The sequence below is a fragment of the Eriocheir sinensis genome, chromosome 5 (assembly GCF_024679095.1).
Source record: "Eriocheir sinensis breed Jianghai 21 chromosome 5, ASM2467909v1, whole genome shotgun sequence".
Taxonomy (NCBI): domain Eukaryota; kingdom Metazoa; phylum Arthropoda; class Malacostraca; order Decapoda; family Varunidae; genus Eriocheir; species Eriocheir sinensis.
The window spans coordinates 26,908,668-26,917,696 of record NC_066513.1 but is presented as its reverse complement, the minus strand read 5'-3'; the positions used below and the strand labels follow the sequence as shown (position 1 = coordinate 26,917,696).

Below are 9,029 nucleotides of genomic sequence, written 5' to 3'. Positions count from 1 at the left end.
CTGGTCTTTGGTCAGTATTATTAAACCCTTCGGAGCCTTAAAGTCCCATGAATCATAGATGTTGGTGAAGATATTAAGACCCCGCCGTATAGGTTCTTTCAAGCGGAGAATATCAAGCTACCTCTCCATCCGAAATTGACGTCTCTTCTGACCTTTCGCTCCTTTTTCTTTTGCCGGAGTAGCGTCTAGCGGGCTTTTTTTTATTCCTGTTTTTGTTTTGTGCCCTTGAGCTGCCTCCCTTGCTGTAAAAATAAATAAAACTCGGGTATTCTCAAGTCTTACGGGTCTAATTGTCGTATTTTAAAACATTTCGTCGCCCAAGTTCACATACTTGACATGGCTTTCGTAGGAACTGTAAGCCTTTCCAGGGGTAGTTTTATGACCCTGGTGGTAGTTTGACCCTTCTTCTGTACCATGAACCTTAAAAACACTCATCAAAACCAGACTGATCCCCTCTTTGACTTTTAGAAATAGTTGATGTAAGAAGCGATGGTGTCTTAAAATACGGCCCTTACATATATGATTGACTTTCGGTGGATGTCTTACGGGTGTTACATATGAACAAGAACAGGCCCAGATGAAACGACGGACTAGGAGAAGCAATAAGAAAAACTACACTCTTACCGTGACTTGCTGGATGTCTTACGGGTGTTACATATGAACAAGAACAGGCCCAGATGAAACTACGGACTAGGAGAAGCAATAAGAAAAACTACACTCTTACCGTGACTTGCTGGATGTCTTACGGGTCTTATATTTGCCTGACTCTCGCTGGAATAAGTTCATGGGAGTTTTGCAATAATGAAATGAAGACTGGATATGAGCTTCCCGTTTTGCTCATCTGTGATATGAAGCTGAATCAGTATATCTATCTTGCCCGTGCTGACATACGGCTCGGAAACTTGTCGCAAGGGAAAATATGTAGTGGAAAATTTAAAACGAGCGCAGAGAACGAAAGAACTAAGACGCACACACACAAACACACTCACACTCACACACACACACACACACACACACCAACACCCACCCACACCCATACATTCACATACAGCTCCCCCCCCCCCTCCTAAACCTGCAAAAAGGGGAAAAAATTGTGATTCTATTCATATCAATATTTTAATGAAGTTTTAATTCCTGTAATACACGGGCTTACACACCACAACGGCTCGTGTTTCACCGGCGCGTCGTGCAGCAATGATACCAGACAAAGGTGAGTTTTATGCATCAGAGGCCGCGCAGGACCACAAAATAAATGCAAACAAAACGTACTACCATAAATTAAACTACATGAGCAGAAAGAAGAAGGGAAAAGTGAAGGAGGAGAAGGAGGATGAGGATGAGAATGAGAAGGAGGAACTGATGATGATGGGAGAGGGGGGAGAAGAAGCAGGAAGAAGAGGGAAAGAAGGAAAAGCAGTAAAAGGAAACAGCAGTAGTGAGAGGTAAATGCAGCAGAAAAAAACATCAACACAAAATACAACAAAAGGAGGAGAAAGAGAAGAGGAGGAGGAGAAGGAAGCGAAGGTAAGGTGAGAGGGGATGAGAATGAGAGAGGTAGTACCAGGAAATAGCAAAAACAACAACAACAACAACAACAAAACGAAGAGCAGGAGAGACAGGAAGCAGGAGGAGGAGGAAGAAGAAGAGGCAAAAGAAGATGAGAAAGAGAGTAGGTGGCAAGGAAGAGAAACAAGAAAATAACAAAACAACAACAATAGGAGCTAGGAAGAGGAGGAGGAGTGAATGGAACCCGTGAAGTCTATATATCCTCCAAGAAGTAAAGGAGAAGAAGAAGAAGAGGGAAAGGAAGAGGAAGAAGATCATCAGGTTCTCCGCCTCCTACGAAGAACAACACAAATAGGAGAGAGAAAGAGGAGGAGGAAGAGGAGTGAAAGGAACACGTGAATTTATCCCCTCCAAGAAGTAAAGGAGAGGAGGAAGAAGAGGGAGAAGAAGAAGAGGAAGAAGGACATCATATCCTCCGCCTCCTACAAAGAACAACAACAATAGGAGCGAGAAAGAGTAGGAGAAGCGAAAGAAACCCATGCATTTATCCCCTCCAAGAAGTAAAGGAGAGGAGGAAGAAGAGGGAGAAGAAGAAGGGGATGAGCATCAGGTCCTCCGCCTCCTACAACGGGTCGGGCGTCTCATTGTGCCTTGGGACCGAGCCTCACACTGGAGCAATCTGCAAAATGTCTCCGTCAGGCTGGCTGGGCGGCGCGAGGCACTTCACTTCCACAACGCGATGACTTCGGCCTCCACGGCTTTTTCTTCTTTCCTTCTCTCTCTTCCTTCTCCTTCTCCCTCTCCCTCTCTCTCTCTCTCTCTCTCTCTCTCTCTCTCTCTCTCTCTCTCTCTCTCAACGGTTGCGTATCTCTGGCACTCAACGTTGTATTTGTGTTCTGCTTTTCTACGGCATCGAATTTTGTATTGCTTTCTATATTATGTACCTGGAGATGATCTAAATATTCTCCTTTTTTTACATTATATTCAAACTACTTGGAAACGTTCTAGCACGGAGGGGATGCAATGCGTCCCTTTAATGTACCGGTGCGTGCGTCCAGTCTTAATATTCTTCCCATCTTTCTTTCTCGAACGTCAAACTTACACATTTTTCAAACTATGTGGAGCTGTTCTGCATATCCACCCTTTCAAGGAGAGAGAGAGAGAAAACAGACTTCACGCGGAGGGGAGGGTTGTACTGAGTCTTTACCTTGCAGCAGTACGTCATCTTGTACCCTCTCCGTCTTTCTTTAAACTTGAGTCTTACATTATTTTCTGAACTATTTGAAGCTGTTTTGCATATTCACCCTTCCAAGGAGAGAGAAAAAGTCTTCACGTAGAGGGTCGGGATGCTGCGTTCCTTCACTGTCTTATCTTGTCTATCGTCTTTGTCCAGTCTTATGTTCTGTCCATCTTTCTTTAATAAACTCGAATCTTGCATTTTCTAGACACTTCGGAACTACTTGCATATCCACGCGGAGGGTTGGGATGTACTGCGTTCCTTCACTGTCTTATCTTATCTTGTCTATCGTCTTTGTCCAGTCTTATGTTCTGTCCATCTTTCTTTAATAAACTCGAATCTTGCATTTTCTAGACACTTCGGAACTACTTGCATATCCACGCGGAGGGTTGGGATGTACTGCGTTCCTTCACTGTCTTATCTTGTCTTGTCTATCGTTTTTGTCCAGTCTTATGTTCTGTCCATCTTTCTTTAATAAACTCTAATCTTGCATTTTCTAGACACTTCGAAACTACTTGCATATCTACGCGGAGGGTTAGGATGTACTGCGTTCCTGCACTCTTTTTTTCCATCTTTCTTTGACTAGGATCTTACGTTTTTCTACTAAGCATTGTGGAACTTGTCTAAATATCAACCTTTCCAAAAACAGACAAAGAGAGACAGATAAAAAAAGGTCTCTTCACGCCGTCGATTCTGGGTGTACTGTGTTACTTCACTGTCTTGTTCTATCTTTCTTTGACAAGGATTTTGCATGAGGAATTGTTCTGAATACCAACCTTCCCAAAAACAGAGACACAGAGAGAGACAGAGATAAAAAAAGGTCTCTTCGCGCCGTCGATTCTGGATGTACAGTGCTACTTCACAGTCTTATTCTATCTTTCTTTGACAAGGATTTTGCATGAGGAATTGTTCTGAATATCAACCTTCCCAAAAACAGAGACACAGAGAGAGACAGAGATAAAAAAAGGTCTCTTCACGCCGACGATTCTGGATGTACTGTGTTCCTTCGTTGTCTCTTTCTATCTTTTTTTGACTCGGATATTACATGAGGAATCGTTCTGAATATCAACTCTTCCAAAAAACAGAGACGGAGAGAGACAGGGAGATAAAAAAAAAGGTTTCTTCACGCCGTCGATTCTGGGTGTACTGTGTTCCTTCATTGCTATGTTGTATCTTTCTTTGACTCGGATCTTACATGAGGAACTATTCTAAATATCAACCCTTCCAAAAAAAACAGAGACAGAGAGAGACAGAGAGATAAAAAAAGGTTTCTTCACGCCGTCGATTCTGGGTGTACTGTGTTCTTTCATTGTCTCTTTCTATCTTTTTTTGACTCGGATCTTACATGAGGAACTATTCTAAATATCAACCCTTCCAAAAACAGAGACAGAGAGAGACGGAGATAAAAATAGGTCTCTTCACGGGGAGGGTCGGGCAGCACCGCATCTCCGGGACAAAGGAGAGTCCATCAGGGGTCCAGGACGCACTAAACCCCATAAAACAACGTAAAAGAGTAACGCCAAATCCCCTCTGATGCGACCCGTGAGCCCCGCGATGGGAGCACGCCGGACAGCCCCTCCAACGCCTCGCCGCCGCTCATGCCAAATTTACTCCAGGCACAAGACGCATCAGGCGGATCAGGTCTGGGAAGGGCGGTATGGCGGCCACTCCGTCCACGTAATGGTTCGGATCTTACGGGTCTTGCTACTGGTGGTGGTGGTGGTAGTGGTGGTGGTGGTGAAAAACTACTAGATAAGGTGATGTTTCAAGAGTGATGGTAGTGGTAGCTCTGGTGGTGGTGATGGTGATGGTAGTAATAGTGGTTATGGTGGTGGTGGTGACAGCTACAAAAATAATATAATAAAACAGCCAAACACTCACTTCCTAAAACAACAACACCAACAATAATAATAATGATAATAATAATAATAAAAAAAAACATAACAGATTCATATTTCAATTCATATGGCCTGTTTACTTTAGCTTGACGTATAGGCCACGCCCCCTCCCACCGTCCACCAATCACATGAATTAATTTCCTTAAAAGCGAGAGCCCAGTTACATGCATCGCGGGAGAGAGAGGAGGAGAGGAAAAGGAGAGGGGAGGGGGAGAAAGGGAGAGGGGAGAGGGGGAAGGGAGAGGAGAGGAGAAAGCTTTCGTGTCCATCAGTTAAAGCGAGGGAGGGAGGGAGGGAGGGAGGGAGAGAGAAAATAAATATATCCATCATTTTAAACCATCAAACAGGTTAATCCGGCCAGACTACAGTTAAAAGGGAAGTGATTTGCAGAGTTAGTGGAAGGATAAGCAGGTAACATTGTCAGTCAGTCGGTGGCAGTAGGTAAACCAGTCAGTCAGTCAGTCAGCCGGTCAGTCAGTCAATCATTCAGTCAGCCAGTCAGTCAGTCCCTCCCATAGTCTATCAGCTAATCAGTTACTCATAGGTTCACGTTTTCAGTTAGTCAGTCAGTCGGTCCGTTAGTAGTTCAGTCAGTCAATCGGTAAGTCAGTCTGTTAGTCAGTCACTCACACAATTCTTTCAGTTGGAGAACCAGTCAGCTTGTAAGTCTCAGTCAGTCAGTCACTCACTCAACTAGTCAGTCAGTAAGTCGTCATTTAGTCATTTATTTACAATTCTGCCATTCATTCATTCAGTCAGTCAGTCAGTCAGTCAGTCATGCATCTACAGTTCCGTCAGTCAGTCCGTCAGTCATGGATGTGTCGGGCGAGTCTTTTTTCCCTTCAAGTTTACCCTCGGTCTTTCTCTTTACAATTCCGCCATTCATTCATTCATTCATTCATTCATTCATTCATTCATTCAGTCAGTCAGTCAGTCACTCAGTAGTTCAGTCATGCATCTACACTTCCGTCAGTCAGTCCGTCAGTCATGGATGTGTCGGGCGGGTCTTCTTTCCCTTCAAGTTTACCCTCGGCCTTTCTCTTTCCTGGAAATAGCTGTGCCGAGTTTACCCGCCCGTCCGGCTCACCTCACTCGCCTGTTTCCGATCCTTTTACCCTCAGCTGCTCCCTCACCCGAACCGCTCACGTGCTCCCTCATCCATACCTTCACACCTGCCTCCTCTGCTTCCCCATCACCTGCTCTGTTTGTACCCTCACCTGGTTCCTCGCCAATACCTTTCACCTGCTTTTTCACCTATAGTTTTACACCTGTCCCCACCAGTCACCTATAGCTACCTTCACACCTCTCTTTGCTTCCATTTGTACCATCGCCTTCTTCCTCCTAGACCCTTTTAATCTGATTTTTCACCTATAATTATTTACCCGCTTCCACCGACGTGTTATCTCACCTATGGATATTTCCACGCTTTTCTTTTCTGTTTCCGTATCACCTAGACATGATTTCTGCCCTCTCTTGCTTCCTCGTCGATACAGTTCAGCTAATTCTTCACCTAGAGTTTCATATCTGTTTCCTTCTCTACCCTCCTTCCCTTCTTTCATCCTCATTTTTGTTCCTTCCCCCTCACCTCCCAGGCTTGTTTGTTTTCTAATTTTTCTTTTAACTTTCGCTTGGCCCCTTGTCTATTTCTCTCAAGCTCAACTCAACCTTCTCTTTCCTCGTATGAACAGCAACTTGAAGAGGCGGATTGATGCCTTTGGAAACAAGCGCCAACGCAGGATCATGGAACATCGCTGGAGGGGCTTTCCGTCAAACCGGCGATTACTCCGTGAGACTGATTCGAGGCCTATAACTTGCATAGTCCATGAACGCCAACTCCGGCTATACGGGCATGTGGCACGCTGCCCAGATGACCCTGCTCACCGGGTTGTTTCTGTGAGTGAAAACCCCGAGTGAAGGAGGCCAAGGGGACGCCCAGGGAGTTCGTGGTCTGAGGAAGTCAATGGATTCTGCTATAATTGAAGAATATTTTTCCCTTACATATATACAACAAATTAATTTTATTTCCACTACCCTGTTCACCCTGTACCTTTCAATACCTCTCCCCTTTTCCCCTCATTCATCTCTTTTCTTTCACCTTAATCCATGCCGTTCCCCTTTCCCCAAACTTTATATTTTACCCACGCGTTCGATTCCCATTACCTTCACTTGTTTCTCTTCGTCCAAACACCTGATATATTCCCCCTTCCATTCCCTTCAATTTTTACCTGTCCGGACCGCCTACACGCACGCCCCTCATGCAGCTGTATCCCCCCCTGCCTCCCTGCCTGCATTCCTCTCCCCTCACCTGCCCCCAATCCTCCTCCTCTTCTTCCACCCCTCGCACGAGCCACGCCCCTTCCCACCACCACGGCTGCCGCTCCTAAATTAAAAAAAAATATATATCGTGAACTGCAGCAAACAAGAGGCCGAGATTATTTCCGAAGTTACCATGGAAACGTTGAACCCTTGGCACACCTGAGAGGGAGAGTAAAGGGGAGGGAAGAAGGCCCGTCCGTGACCCTCCTCCCTCGAACACTTGCCACTCGTAACGAAAGGGAAATTCTAGGGAAGTCACTGCCGCCTTACGTTGATTGATGGGAGGAGGAGTGAGTGAGTGAGTGAGTGATCGAGGGATAAGTTTTGTCGAGGACGAGGAGGAGGAAAAGAAGGAGTGGAAGGGGAAAGTAAGGCAGGGAAAGGAAATGGAAGAGAAGGAGGGAGCAAAACTTTTGGAGGAGGTGAAGAACGTCGAGGAAGAGGAACACGAGGAGGTGAAGGAGGAGGAGGAGGAAGAAGAGAGGTAAAGGAGGAGAGCATGGAGCTGAAGGAAGATTGTATGTATCTAAAAATACAAAAGAAATAACTGAAAGAAGAGGAGGAGGAGGAGGAAAAGGAGAAATACGAGGAGGAGAAAGAGAAGGAAGAGGAGAGTTGAAGAAAATGTAGTTTGGCGAGGAGGAGGAGGAGGAGGAGGAGGAGGAGGAGGAGGAGGAGGAGGAGAAGGAGGAGAAATACGAGGAGGAGAAAGATAAGGAAGAGGAGAGTTGAAGAAAATGCAGTTTGGCGAGGAGGAGGAGGAGGAGGAGGAGGAGGAGGAAGATATAGGTGAGAGAAGTTAAGGAGGAAGAGGAGAAAGAAATTAGTCGATAAATTTGGGGTTATAGAAGGAGAGAGAAAGTGTTAGACCAGGGAGAAGGAAAGGAGAAAGAGCGGTGAATGCCTTCTCTCTCTCTCTCTCTCTCTCTCTCTCTCTCTCTCTCTCTCTCTCTCTCTCTCTCTCTCTCTCTCTCTCTCTCTCTCTCTCTCTATCTGATGACACTTTTCCAATCACTCATCTCAAATTACTCTTGCCAAAAAGACCCCCCCCCCCCCCCTACACACACACGCACGAAACCAAGTCAGAGGCAGATGAAGGATGCAAAGAAAGAGAGAGAGAGAGAGAGAGAGAGAGAGAGAGAGAGAGAGAGAGCATGGTATCTAGCGGTGTCTGGTATCTACAGGAGTGCGGCAGGAGGGTGACGGCATCGGCAGGACAGGAACCCGCCGTCGGTGTGTGTCCTGGCTCATTCTCACGGTGGCTTGCAGACCCTACGCGCTGGCCCGTCACAAGTGCTCCGGCCGCTATCATAACCCACCCTCACACCCCTTAACATAGCCCACCGACCCCCACCTTCACCTACAAACACTATAAAAGCCGTGGTTGAGGGTGCGGCGAGGTGGCAGTGGTTTCTTGGGGTCTTGTATATGGATGTTCAGCTCACGTTTTGGTGGTGCGGAGCGGAGCGTGTGGTCTAAAGCAACAGGTATCGTGACTCTGCTGGCGGGAGGCTGCGGTGCGTGACGGTGTGTCGAGGAAGGGAAGGAAGGGAGAGAAAGGACAACATTGCAGATCCTGGGAACAGAAGGGAAAGAAAGAACATTGTCTATCGCAGGAACTGAAAGGAGGCAAGAAGGGACAATATTGCACATCGGAGGAATTAAGAGAGGAAAGACAACATCGGAAATCGCAGGAACAAAAAAGGGAGAAGAGAAAGAACAAAATTGGACATAGCATGAAATGAAGGGAGGCAAGAGAGGACAAAGCAAGAATAAGAAGGAGAGAAAAGGCGACATTTAAAATCGCAGGAACTGGAGGGAGAGAAAGGACAACATTGCACATCGCGGGAATATTGAACTACGCTGAGCTTAAGAAATCCCTCAAAACATCTTTACGTGACTGAGACTTGTAGTAAAGAAAAAAAGCTAAATTAATCGCAACTTTCATAGCAGACATAGACGTGCTAGCTCTAAAAAAATAAAGAAGTACTGGATGACCTTACACACAGACCGGATAATGAAATGTGAATCTAAGTTACCGTAGAATTTCATGCTTGCTGAACCAAAAACCG

General features: G+C 45.8%; 1 protein-coding gene across 1 annotated transcript in view; it reads left to right on the top strand.

Annotated features, from left to right (window-relative positions):
* The first annotated feature begins 8,209 nt into the window (after nucleotides 1–8,209).
* Nucleotides 8,210–9,029, top strand: part of LOC126985908 (uncharacterized) — a 97,251-nt gene continuing 96,431 nt past the window's right edge. The window contains exon 1 of the mRNA XM_050841461.1: nucleotides 8,210–9,029. This exon is cut by the window's right edge and continues 352 nt beyond it. The gene's annotated coding sequence lies outside the window, so the exon portion shown is untranslated.